The sequence below is a fragment of the Papio anubis genome, chromosome 8, assembly GCF_008728515.1.
Source record: "Papio anubis isolate 15944 chromosome 8, Panubis1.0, whole genome shotgun sequence".
NCBI classification, from domain to species: domain Eukaryota; kingdom Metazoa; phylum Chordata; class Mammalia; order Primates; family Cercopithecidae; genus Papio; species Papio anubis.
Genome location: NC_044983.1, coordinates 78,592,879 through 78,605,218, shown reverse-complemented (window position 1 = coordinate 78,605,218; position 12,340 = coordinate 78,592,879).

The window sequence follows — 12,340 nt, the reverse complement described above, 5'->3', positions numbered from 1 at the left end:
TTAATATATGTAAATTATACATAAATAATTTGCATGATGTTATTCAGACAGGAATAGTACCTACGCATAATTACAAGACAGAATCAATTCCCTTGTTTTGTCTTGCTCCACCTTGATCCTTTCCACCATTTGGAGTCTCATTTGTTAGGAAGTCTACATAAAATATTTTGTCCATCAGAAACAAAAAATTCAGAAATCCAGAAATCTTAAAGCTATTTTATATTTTTGCTTGTTACAGTAAGACCATATATTTTGGATACTTAAAGCATATTACATTTTTGAACTCTAATGAACATGTCATACTTTTGAACTCTGATAATCATATCTCTCATTTATATACTATTTTCCAACCAAATGTGAAATACATGTAGACACATGAAAATGAAAATGTTATTTTCATTGCAATTGTAGTCAATACAAATCATTGATTGGTCTTTGTATCCAAAATAGACTTCTTCTTATGAACTATCAATGAGTTTAGACTTCTGTGCATATTATAGGAGAAAGCAGAATTTTAAAGAAGACAAATTAACCCAACCAGCTGGAAGAAACATTAGTGACCCCTATATAGCACCTTTGGAAAAGATAGGTCAAGAGTTACACAGCAGTGGAAAATGTCACATTCTAACCAAGGAGATATAACAATCTTTCCTCAAGAAAGAGGCAGCCATGGGTAGAGAGAAAAGCTGATATAAGCACATGAACAAACACTCCCTCAAGGATGAAAGACATATTCCCTTCCTTGGAAAGGGAGACTACACCTCTGTTTATCTGGAGACCTTTATCTGCAGAAAGCAAGCCTATGTGCATGGAGAAACACTATTTCTCTAGATGTGAATATCAAGAGTTCTCTCTTCAGAACAAGACTGCTCTTCTGCCAGCTTAGGAGCCTTGTCAGCAAAAATCAGAGATGGGGTAAGATCATCCAATTTTAGGCTTTTAACATCATGGGTCAACGGAGTGCTCATATACTCAGGGTAAAACCTCCTCTCTACAGTATCTGTGCCTCTGCCAGCAGAAGTCAAATCAGAGAGACACAGACTAAGTGAGCTTTAACGTATGGCTTAGCTTTTAGGCTGAAAGCATACTCAGCAAATGAGTGAGAAATAATGAAAAGAGAGAGAGCAAGTGAGAGAGACAGCTATGAGATTTCTAATCTATAAGACTATAGGCTAGAAGATGACATTATAATGCTTTCAAACTTTTGAAAGTAACAGAACTGGGATCCAGGGACTATGCATTCAGCTAAGATATTCAAATACTCAGGCAAAAGAAAGGCAATTTAGACATTCTAGAAATCAGAAAGTATGCAACTCTTACATTCTTTCCTTAAAAAATTACTCATGAATGCAATCTGAAATCGATTTTCTTAACCTCTATTTTATACTAGCTCTCTGTTGTGCTTATATTATGTCCCAATTGGTCTGAGAGAACAACAAATTATAATGTGTTTTGTAGTTTCTGCTCCGAGTAACACCTCATTAGTTTAATGCCATATTTTTGTTTGTGCATCAGAGGTCCAGTCTCCTCAAGAATGGATGGTATGGAAGTAAATGGACTTTGTGCCTATTTTGGAGGAATAGATCAAACTGTATTACAAAGACATCATTTCGCCCCACCCCACAAGCTCTTTATCACTGTTGCCATGCTGTGTGCTCATGCATATTAATAAAACTTAAAAATTGAGAAAAACAAGAGGTTTTAAAAGGATCTCTTTCTCTGCATGAGAATAGGAACAATGGAAAATGAAGAGTGTGAGAAGACAGTGGGTGGCAGTTATTGCCCTACTCATAGTTATCAAAATCAATTATGAATACCATTCTACGATAAAGGATTGTTCAAGAATTCAAAGAGCTCTCAAATAATGATTATGACTTCAGAAACACAAATGCTTCTTATGAGTTAGGTAAAATATGGTACATGCCCATTAAATTATGTGTGATTGCATAGGGAAATCTTCAATCAGCTTTAATTTAAAAAAAGGATTTGTATTAAAAAGGAGGGCACATGGATTAGATTGATATGAATTTATAAGGAGCAGTGCCAGGAGGATGAAAGCCTCAAGGGACAAGTGACTAAGATTTTCAATAAACCTAAAGATGAATAAAAAATAGAGGCAAATAAAAACCCCTATAGAGCAGATCTTTTAGTTGCGATTAGAGTTAAACAAATGACAAAATAAAACATTGAACTAATATTTGTGGTGAGTGGCACAATGTTAAATGTTAAGAACACTTAATTTCTTCAGTAATACATCAGAAACTAAAAATCAAGCAATCCCAAAATCTGAAAACCATTTTATATTTTTGCATGTTACAGTAGGACCGTATATTTTGGACACTTAAAGGATGATACTTTCTTTGAACTTTCATGATATATCATACTTTCGAACTCTAGTAAACATCTTTTTGTTTCTGCCACATTCATAAAACAAAGTTTGCAACGGATCAAATAAGCATGGATAAGGGTAATTCTCCAGTGGCTCTAAATAAGGAAGCGACTTCTCAGACTTTGGAGGCATTCAAGCATATTCAAACAACTTGCCTGGATTGGCGTGCACACAATTGCATACTCTATGAATTTGAAATAGTGACCTCTAATTGTTTTTCATACTTTTAGATTAAAATGCTTTCTAAAGATAAAAAACTCATCTATTTTTTTCCTTTCCTTTTTTCCAAATGCTGATAAGAAATACAAATATTTATTGGCATCCACGTGTGTTTCAACTAATAGCACAGTTGTTTCTTAACTAATACCAGTGAATAAAATGAAATATTTCAAGTTGCTGATGCTTTTTTTCCTTTAGTTCATAAGAACCAATATGACAGTGAATATCATACTATTTTCCAGGGAAATTATGACTAAAGTATATCATTACTGTCATCTGATGCACTTATGGAAGATTCATTTATATCCGGGGAGTTACACTTGGTGAAACCAGATTGAAGTGGGTGTGGTCAATGTTTATAAATGTGCTTGATCTGCTAGACATATGGAGGAATATCATATTTGATTCATTCCAAAATGTATCAAATGCAATGTGAATGACAACTAAGCTCTTACTAAAAGAAAAAGCCATCTGTGTAAATGTAGACCTATTTTCAGTGGGAAAAAGAAAGATAATAAACCATCACTTTCATCAGGCTTGCATCTGCCTTTGACTTTGTCTCCTCATTTGTTTTATTTTAGAAAGTTTCCGGCCATTTATTTTTACCAAGTTATTGCCTCTGCTTGCCCTTCCTGTAAATACAATGTAACCTTGTTATAATGCTGGAGATAAAGAATGTTTGTGTTTTGAAGTTTTGTGGATGAATTAAATATCATCAGTATTCCTGTGTGTCTCACATACAGCTTTTTCGTAAGGAAAATAGTGACTTTATTTGCTTTTATCTGAGAATTTCTCATTATGGAAATAATTATTTAAAATCTTCCCTCCTTGTGTCAGTGAATTGGGAATAAGAAGAGGCTTTAACAGATTTAATTTATGGCAATTAAGTTTATGGAAAATAGTTCTTATTTTTAATATTGCTTAGAGCTGAGTTAGGATGAAAGAAGCGGAACTGTATTGATACTCTGATATCTCAAAATCACAGTACCACTTAAAAGAGCTATTTCTCTCAACAAATTACAGTTTATGTTGTTAAACACAGTTTTATTTGAGATATATTGCTTTACTTTTCAATTAAAAGTGATGTTCTCCTAAAAAAAGAGTGCAATTTCATTGTCATTCTATTTTGATGGACATACTTCAAGCTGTATGTTTGAATCTATGTCCTCTGTACAAATTAATCTCCATTTTTCTTAAATCATATTAAAATTTTATCGTAAACCTAAAGCTGCAGTAAAAAGGATATTCTCTATTCGTTGAGAAATCTTTGTTCATTTCAAAAATGAAGGAAGTTTTTATCCAGATGAAAATAGGAATCATTGTATTCAGGCTTTTAAAAAATCTTTTTAAAAAGTGAGGTCAGGATGTACTGTAAAAAAGTTTTTATTTTCTCTATATGTCTATTTAAATTTTTTAAGTAATTTATTATTTTACATAAGAAAACGCAGATGCAATATTTTCCTCTATTATTAAACCTTTAGCATAATTATAAACATATTAATGCAGATGGATGATTTGAATAGATAATCTCGCTGAAAGAAAATTGAGAAAGCAGGACAAACATTTAAAAAATCAAAAACTAATTGAAAATGTAAGAGCAGGAAGATAGTATAGGAATATAAGGCTAAGATGCAGAAGAAGGAAATCCAGTGAGCTAAGTCTATCATTTTGAGATACCTTCTCCCAAGAGATGCTAAGTGATGCCCACAGACATGGCTAAGAAAATGAACAGATATTGCAACCGTACCTCAAGGCTAGACAAATCAAAATTGCAATAAAACACCCACCAAGCATCTCAAGTATTGGGAAACCGTCCAGAATCATCTATATCCATGAAGAGTGAAATATAAGCCAGCCCTTTTAGAAATGAAAGCCCAGCTTTAAATCATACCAATTATTGATTAGATTAATGTGAGATAGGGTTGCTATTTCCCCTACATCGGCTGCTTGCCAAAAGCAAATGTAAATAATTTCTGGAAGAAAGTAATGTCAACTTCAGGTTATCTGTATCACTTTTAGCATTTGACTTCCAATATTTAAAACCAATTAGACATATAAGCAGACAAGTTGATGTGATTATAAACCAAAGAAACAATAGAAGTAGAAACAAACCCATATAGAACCTGAAAAACAATAATGATGGTCAGTAGGAAATCTAGGTCTACATCTAACTTGCTGCAATTTTTTCTGCTATTTCTTCTCAAACTTATGTATTAACATTGTGCTAATAAAGCATTATTAAAACCTTGTGTTAACTCAGAAAAAAATGTAGCTTTCTTTCCTCTTTGCTGACTCTATCCAAAGATATGTAGATTTAAATGCATAAATACTGTATTTGTTATCTATTGCTTGTAAACGCAACACAAAGTTTGACACAGAGTCTCACTGGAGTAAGATCAAGATATCAGCTGGGGCTTGTGTGACTTGCTGGTAGCACTGGGGAGAATCCATTTCCTTGTATTTTTCAGCTTCTAGAGGCCACCCACATTCCTTGGCTTGTGGTACCTTCTACATCTTCAAAGCCAGCAATGGAGAGGTGAATCTTTTTCACATCACAACTATACCTGACCTTGTCCTATTGCCCCTTTTTCTTCCTCTTTAAGAAATCATGTCTTCAATGGGGGCCACTCAGACAATCCAGGATCATCCTCTTCATTTTAAAATGACCTGATTATCAGTTTGAAAATATTTTAATTTTATTAAAGATTTTTGTTTATCATGTAGTGTTATTTGCCCTATTTTAATTTATGCTACAATAACTTTATACATCCTCTCAAAAGTTCCCATTAAATATTGTGATAATATGAGACGTTCAGTTATTTGATGAAGAAATAAATTGATAAATTGAATGAATAATATGTGTAAAACTTAGATCAGCACAAAAGCATTTTCCAATTATGGACTATGAAATACTTTTTATATGTGTGACCACATTTTTAACGTTAAGGATTAGTTAGTTACTTTGCAGTTTACTTTTTGTAGTTTTGTAGTTTTTTACTTTTATTTTACTTTTTGTAATTTTCTTCAGCTGTGATGAGAAAATATTTAATTAGTTTATGATTTCTAGGAATAATAATAATGAGAAAGAGAAGATATTTCATTATCTCATGTTAATCTTTGGGTTTGTTAAACTGTCTTAACAATATAAGTGAAGCTATAGCTAAGAATGAAGAATGAAAGATGGAGGGAAAAATCCAAAGATCAGATTTATTTTGATTTGCCATGATTTTACTAAAATTTAAATGTAATATAAAAGAGACATCAAATATTGCCTATGGTAACCCATCCATTTTAAAGATGAGGAAATTGAAGTTCTGAAAATGGCATTCCTTTTTAAAGTTATATACATGATTAGGTATAGAATTTGGACTACTTATGAATTACCTCTGGGAGTAGAAGGAAACTCATACACAAAATAAAAGTGTTTTATCTTTTTTTTTTTTTTTTTTTTTTTTACTCAACATCAATTGGTACAGAGGACTTCTGGGACTAAATGTGTGGGGATTTCTCCTCATCATCAAGCAAGTAAACTCTTCTGCAGAGAATGCCAGCTGTGTGTCCTCTCACTCAGTTCTATTACGACATTATCTACCAAGAGAGAGCATCAGATCCCATAGGCTGAGGGCTCAGTTCTCAAGACTGCCCCCGTTTCAGACACCAATCACAAGCCCCAGGTTATTTTACATATGCTCCTGACTGACCAGCTGTGAATTGAGTATCTCATGACCCCCTTTTTGTGTTTGATTAATTTGCTAGAGTGGCTCACAGACCTCAGAGAAACGCTTATACTCACCAGTTTATCTTAAAGTATATTACAAAAAATACAAATGAAGGGACCTATAGAGCAAGATACGGGAAAGGGCACAGAGCTTCCATGTTCTCCCTAGGTGCACAATTCTCCAGGAACCCTAACATGCTTAGCTGTGCAGAAGCTCTCTGAACCCTGTTCTTTGGGTGTTTATGGACACTCCCCTACATAGGCATGATTGATTAAACCCTTCCATTCCTGAGTTACTTCACTTAGATAATGGTCTCCAATTCCATTCAGGTTGCTGTAAATGCCATTATTTTGTTCCTTTTTATGGCTGAGTAGTATTCCATGGTGTATATATATACCACAATTTCTTTATCCACTCAATTGATAGGTGTTTGGGCTGATTCCATATTTTTATCATTGTGAATTGTGCTGCTTAAGACCATGTGCATGCAAGTGTCTTTTTCATATAATTACTTCTTTTCCTCTGGGTAGATACTTAGGAGTGGGATTGCTGGATCAAATGATAGATCTACTTTTAGTTCTTTAAGGATTCTCCACATTGTTTTCCATTGTGGTCATATTAGTTTACATTCCCTTTTCACCACCTCCACACCAACATCTGTTATGTTTTGATGTTTTGATTATGACCATTCTTCCAGGAGTAAGGTGGTATCGCATTGTGGTTTTTGATTTGCATTTCCCTGATAATTAGTGATGTTCAGAACTTTTTCATATGTTTGTTGGCCATTTGTACATCTTCTTTTGAGAACTGCCTATTCACGTCCTTAGCCCACTTTTTGATGGGACTGTTTGTTTTTTCCTTCTGATTTCAATTCCTTGTAGATTCTGGATATTAGTCCTTTGTTGGATGAATAGTTTGCAAAGATTTTCTCTCACCCTGTGGGTTGTATGTTTACTGATTTTCTTTTTCTGTGCAGAAGTTTTCAAGTTTAATTAAGTCCAATCATTTATCTTTCTTTTTGTTGCATTTGTTTTGGGGCTCTTGGTCATAAAGTCTTTGCCTAAGCCAATGTCTAGAAGGGTTTTTCTAATGTTATATGCCAGAATTTTTATGGTTTCAGGTCTTAGATTTAAATCTTTGATCCATATTTACTTGATTTTTATATAAGGTGGGAGATGAGGATCCAGTTTCATTCTTCTACATGTGACTTGCCAATCATCCCAGCACCATTTGTTGAATAGGGTGTCCTTTCCCTACTTTATATTTTTTATCCCTTTGTCAAAGATCAGTTGACTGTAAGTATTTGGATTATTTCTGGTTTCTCTATTCTGTTTCATTGGCCTATGTGCCTATTTTTATAACAGTATCATGTTTTGGTGATTATAATAATATAGTTTGAAGTCAGGTAATGTGATGCCTCCAGATTTGTTCTTTTTGCTTAGTCTTGCTTTGGCTATGTGGCCTCATTTTTCTTTCCATATGAATTTTGGAATCTTTTTTTTTGTAGTTCTGTGAAGAATTATGATCTTTTGATGGGAATTGCATTGAATTTGTAGATTGCTTTTGTCAGTATGGTCATTTTCACAGTATTAATTCTACCCATCCATGAGCATGGGATGTATTTTCTTTTGTGTCAACTATGATTTCTTTTGGTAGCATTTTGTAGTTTTCCTTGTAGAGGTGGTTCACCTCCTTGGTTAGGCATATTCCTAAGTATTTGCAGCTATTGCAAAGGGGATTGAGTTCTTGATTTGGTTCTCAGTTTGGTCACTGTTGGTGTATTAAACTGCTACTAATTTGTGTACATTAATTTTGCATCCTGACACTTTACTGAATTTATCAGTTCTAGAAACTTTCTGGGTGAGTCTTTAGGGTTCTCTAGGTATACAAGCATATTATTGGTGAACAGCAACAGTTTGATTTCCTCTTTACTGATTTGGGTATCCTTTATTTCCTTCTCTTGTCTGATTGCTTTGGTAGGACTTCCAGTACTATGTTGAATAAAAGTGTTAAAAGTGGGTATCCTTGCCTTGATCCAGTTCTCAGAAGGAATGCTTTCAACTTTTTCCATGTTCAGTATAATGTTGGCTGTGGGGTTGTCATAGATGGCTTTTATAACCCTTCTATGGTATGTTCCTTCTATGCCCATTTTGCTAAGGGTTTTAATCATAAAGGAATGCTGGATTTTGTCAAATGCTTTTTCTGCATCAATTGAGATGATCATGTGATTTTTGTTTTTAATTCTGTTTATGTGATGTATCAGATTTATTGACTAGCTTATATTAAACCATCCCTGCATCCCTAGTGTGAATGCTACTTGTTCATGGTGGATTATCTTTTTGACATGCTGTTGGATTTGGTGCACTAGTATTGCATCTATGTTCGTCAGGGATATTGGCCTCTAATGTCTTTTTTTTTTGTTATGTCCTTCCCTGGTTTTGGTATTAGGGTGATACTACTAGTTGTGAATGATAAAACTTGAGTTGTAAAAGATGGATTAAATTATAAACTTTTTAAAAGCAGAATTGAAGAGAACTATATAGGAAATATAAAGAAAAAATGCTTTTATGATAAGGGTGAAACTCAAAATTAGGTTATAAATTCTGTTATATGACATTAGAACTAGCTTGTTAGTGTCTCATGATCTTTTTCAGAAAGACAAAAAGAATACTAAAGGTCTTGAAGGTACTGCTTGTAGTTATACCTTGGGAAAGAACACAACTTTTACGAATCTTAAAGGTATACTTCCATAGAAACCACATACACATACAAAGGCTAACATAGACCTAATATTTGGATTCAGCTTAATGGAGTAAATCTCACTAAGGTTCATAGCATGCTCACAGAGTTTTTGGGATTATATCAGCAAAAGTACTGCCAGACTTTAAAAAAAAAAAAAAGAGAGAGAGAGAGATGATAGTACACAATGTAAAAAGCTTGGGACACCCATTTTTTTAATGGAAGTAGGATAAAAAATGTTGCTTAGCTACAAATACAAACTTTTTCATATGGAAAATGTAGAGTGCTTTAGCAGGAAGATTCAGTGTCCTAGAATGTGGAGACAAGTGCCATGGACAATTATCTTTAGGGAGAAAAAAAATGAACTCTAATCAAGAAACTGGTTACTGTGCCTGACTAGATTTAATAATTGTTATGAACCAGTGACCACTACATGCTTTCTACTGATCTGTACTCAAACTGCCTTTTGGAAATGAACAGTTTTTTTTGTAGTGCATTCTCTGTAGCACCATTGAATATTGGGTTTATGGAGAACATAAAACTCAACTGTCTGGTTAAGATGTCTTCATATTTTGGCTGGGCGCAGTGGCTCACGCCTGTAATCCCAGCACTTTGGGAGGCCAAGGCGGGCAGATTATGAGGTCAAGAGATCGAGACCATCCTGGCTAACACGGTGAAAACCCGTCTCTACTAAAAATACAAAAAATTAGCCAGGTGTGGTGGCTGGCGCCTGTAGTCCCAGCTACTCGAGAGGCTGAGGCGGGAGAATAGCGTGAACCCAGGAGGCAGAGCTTGCAGTGAGCCAAAATAGCATCACTCAACTCCAGTGTGGGTAACAGAGCGAGACTCCATCTCAAAAAAAAAAAAAAAAAAAGTCTTCTTATTTTAAAGGACACTACAAGGAGCACTGAATTCTAGGATCATCAACTGTACTTGCACCTTATCTAGATGATGACATAATACAATAAAATCTAAGGGCTCCTGGGAAAGAAATTATGTATTTAAAAAAATATAGCTAATTTATTTATTTTATAGCAAACAAGTTCATATAGGGACTAGGGGTCTTGAGATGGGGTCTTGCTATGTTGTCCAGGCTGGCTTTGAATGCCTGGTCTCAAGTGATCCTCCCATCTCAGCTTCCTGAGTAACTGAAATCACAGGCATGCATGACCACGCCCAACTCAAGCCATGTATTTTGAATGTGGCTGTAACATATAATGTGTGGTTGAAGAGAGGAATGTGTTAAATTTAAGATGGCCACAGAATACTGTCTTTCTCTTCATTGAGAGCTTGAGTCTAATTCCTTCATTGAGAGGTTAAGTTTAATTTCTTCACTGAGAAGTTGAATCTAATTCCTCTCTCCTTGCTTAGTAATTGGCTGGCAAATAGAATGCAGTGTAGATAACATTCTGAGACTGCCAAACCTAGGTCAAATAGAATGCAGTGTGGATAACAATCTGAGACTTCCAAACCTAGGTCAAATAGAATGCAGTGTAAATAACTTTCTGAGACTTCCAAACCTAGGTCATAAGAAATCTGACAGCTTCTGCTTAGGCCTCGTGGAATACTCATTCTAGGGAGAAACCAGATAACATGTAAGGACTCTAACTACCCTGAAGTTGCTGCTGGACAGGTCCCATGTAAATGCTTATTCCACAGTCTCCTCTGAGATGAGCCTTCTAGCCATGCTACTAAAATTACAAGCATGTGAGTAAAACAATCTTGAAATTTCTACAACAGCATTTGGCTAGCTGAAGACCATCAAATGATATAAATACAGGTTGAACATCACTAATCCAAAAATACAAAATCAGAAATACTTCAAAGTCCAAAAATTTTTGAATGTCAACATGACACCAGAAGTGGAAGATTTCATACCTGCCTCACGTAACGTGCTGCAGTCAAAAAGCACATGTACAATACGTAGTCTATTCAGTGTCCTCAAGGAAAAGAAGACCCTCCTAGCCCCCTTCAGCTTCAATATATATTTTTCATGCACACCCAGAATCTCCCTCTCAAGCACACCCACAAAAAGGATAATACAATAGCACCTTCTCATGCCAGACACACCATTGACAAGTTCCCCATAATGCCCTGCATGGGGCCGAGACCTATATATATTATTGCTTCTGTTTGTTTTGTTTTGAGTTTTTTACTTATGCTCTGCTCTGTGATCTAAAATATTGTTGAAAATGTCAAAAAGGCCTGCAAATTCTTCTATGATAAGAAAAAGGAAGTGTTTCTGTTTATAGGTAGCACAGCAAGTCAAGTTGTTGGAGAAACTGGATGCTGGTGTAAGTGTGAAAATTCTTACCAAAGAAATGTTGTTGGAATGACTGCAACACATGACCTGAAGAGACAGAAGGGTAAACTGTTGAAGTTCTATGCTGAAAGTGATAAACCAAAGTTAATAACATGTAGGAAAACTCTGCATAAAGCTAAAAATGAAGATCTTGACTGTGTATTGAAAGAATGGATCCATCAGTGTCACATCCATTAGATGTCACTTAGTGCTACGTTGATAGTGAAACAAGCAAGGATCTATTATGATAAACTGAAAATTGAATAAAACTGAAAATTCAACAGTCTAGGTGCAGAATTTAATAGAAGACAGGACATTAAATGTATAAAGGATTTATGATGATAAAGAATCTGCTGATTGTGAAGCTGCAGAGAAATTTATTGACAAGTTTGCCAAGGTCATGGTTAATGAAAATCTGACACAAGTACAAGTCTATAATGGTGCTGAAACATCACTGTTTTGGCATTATTGTCTCAGAGAGACACTGACTGTAATTGGCAAAACAATCACTACAGGGATTAAAAATGCCAAGGAGAGAATAGCTGTGCTGGGGTGTGCTAATCCAGCAGAAATAAGTAAGTGTAAACTTGCTGTCATAGGTGAAAATGTACATCTTTGCTGTTTGTAAGGAGTGAATGTCCTACCAGTGCATTATTTTGCTAACAAAAAGGCATAGATTGCCAGGGACGTGTTTCTGATTGGATTCACAAATGTTTTGTACCAACAACCAGTGCTCACTGCAGGAAAGTTGGATTGCATGCTGCAAGATTTTGCTATTATTTTTTTGTCAACTGTTCTTTTCATCATCTTGCTGAAATTCTCATAAAAAATAATGTATATGCCATGTACTTTTTCCCAAATGTGACTTCATTAATTCAGCCATGTGACCAAAGTATCTTGATATCAATGAATAGTAAACGTGAAAACACTTTCTTGAATTACATGCTAGCAGAAGCTAACAGAGTCATGGGT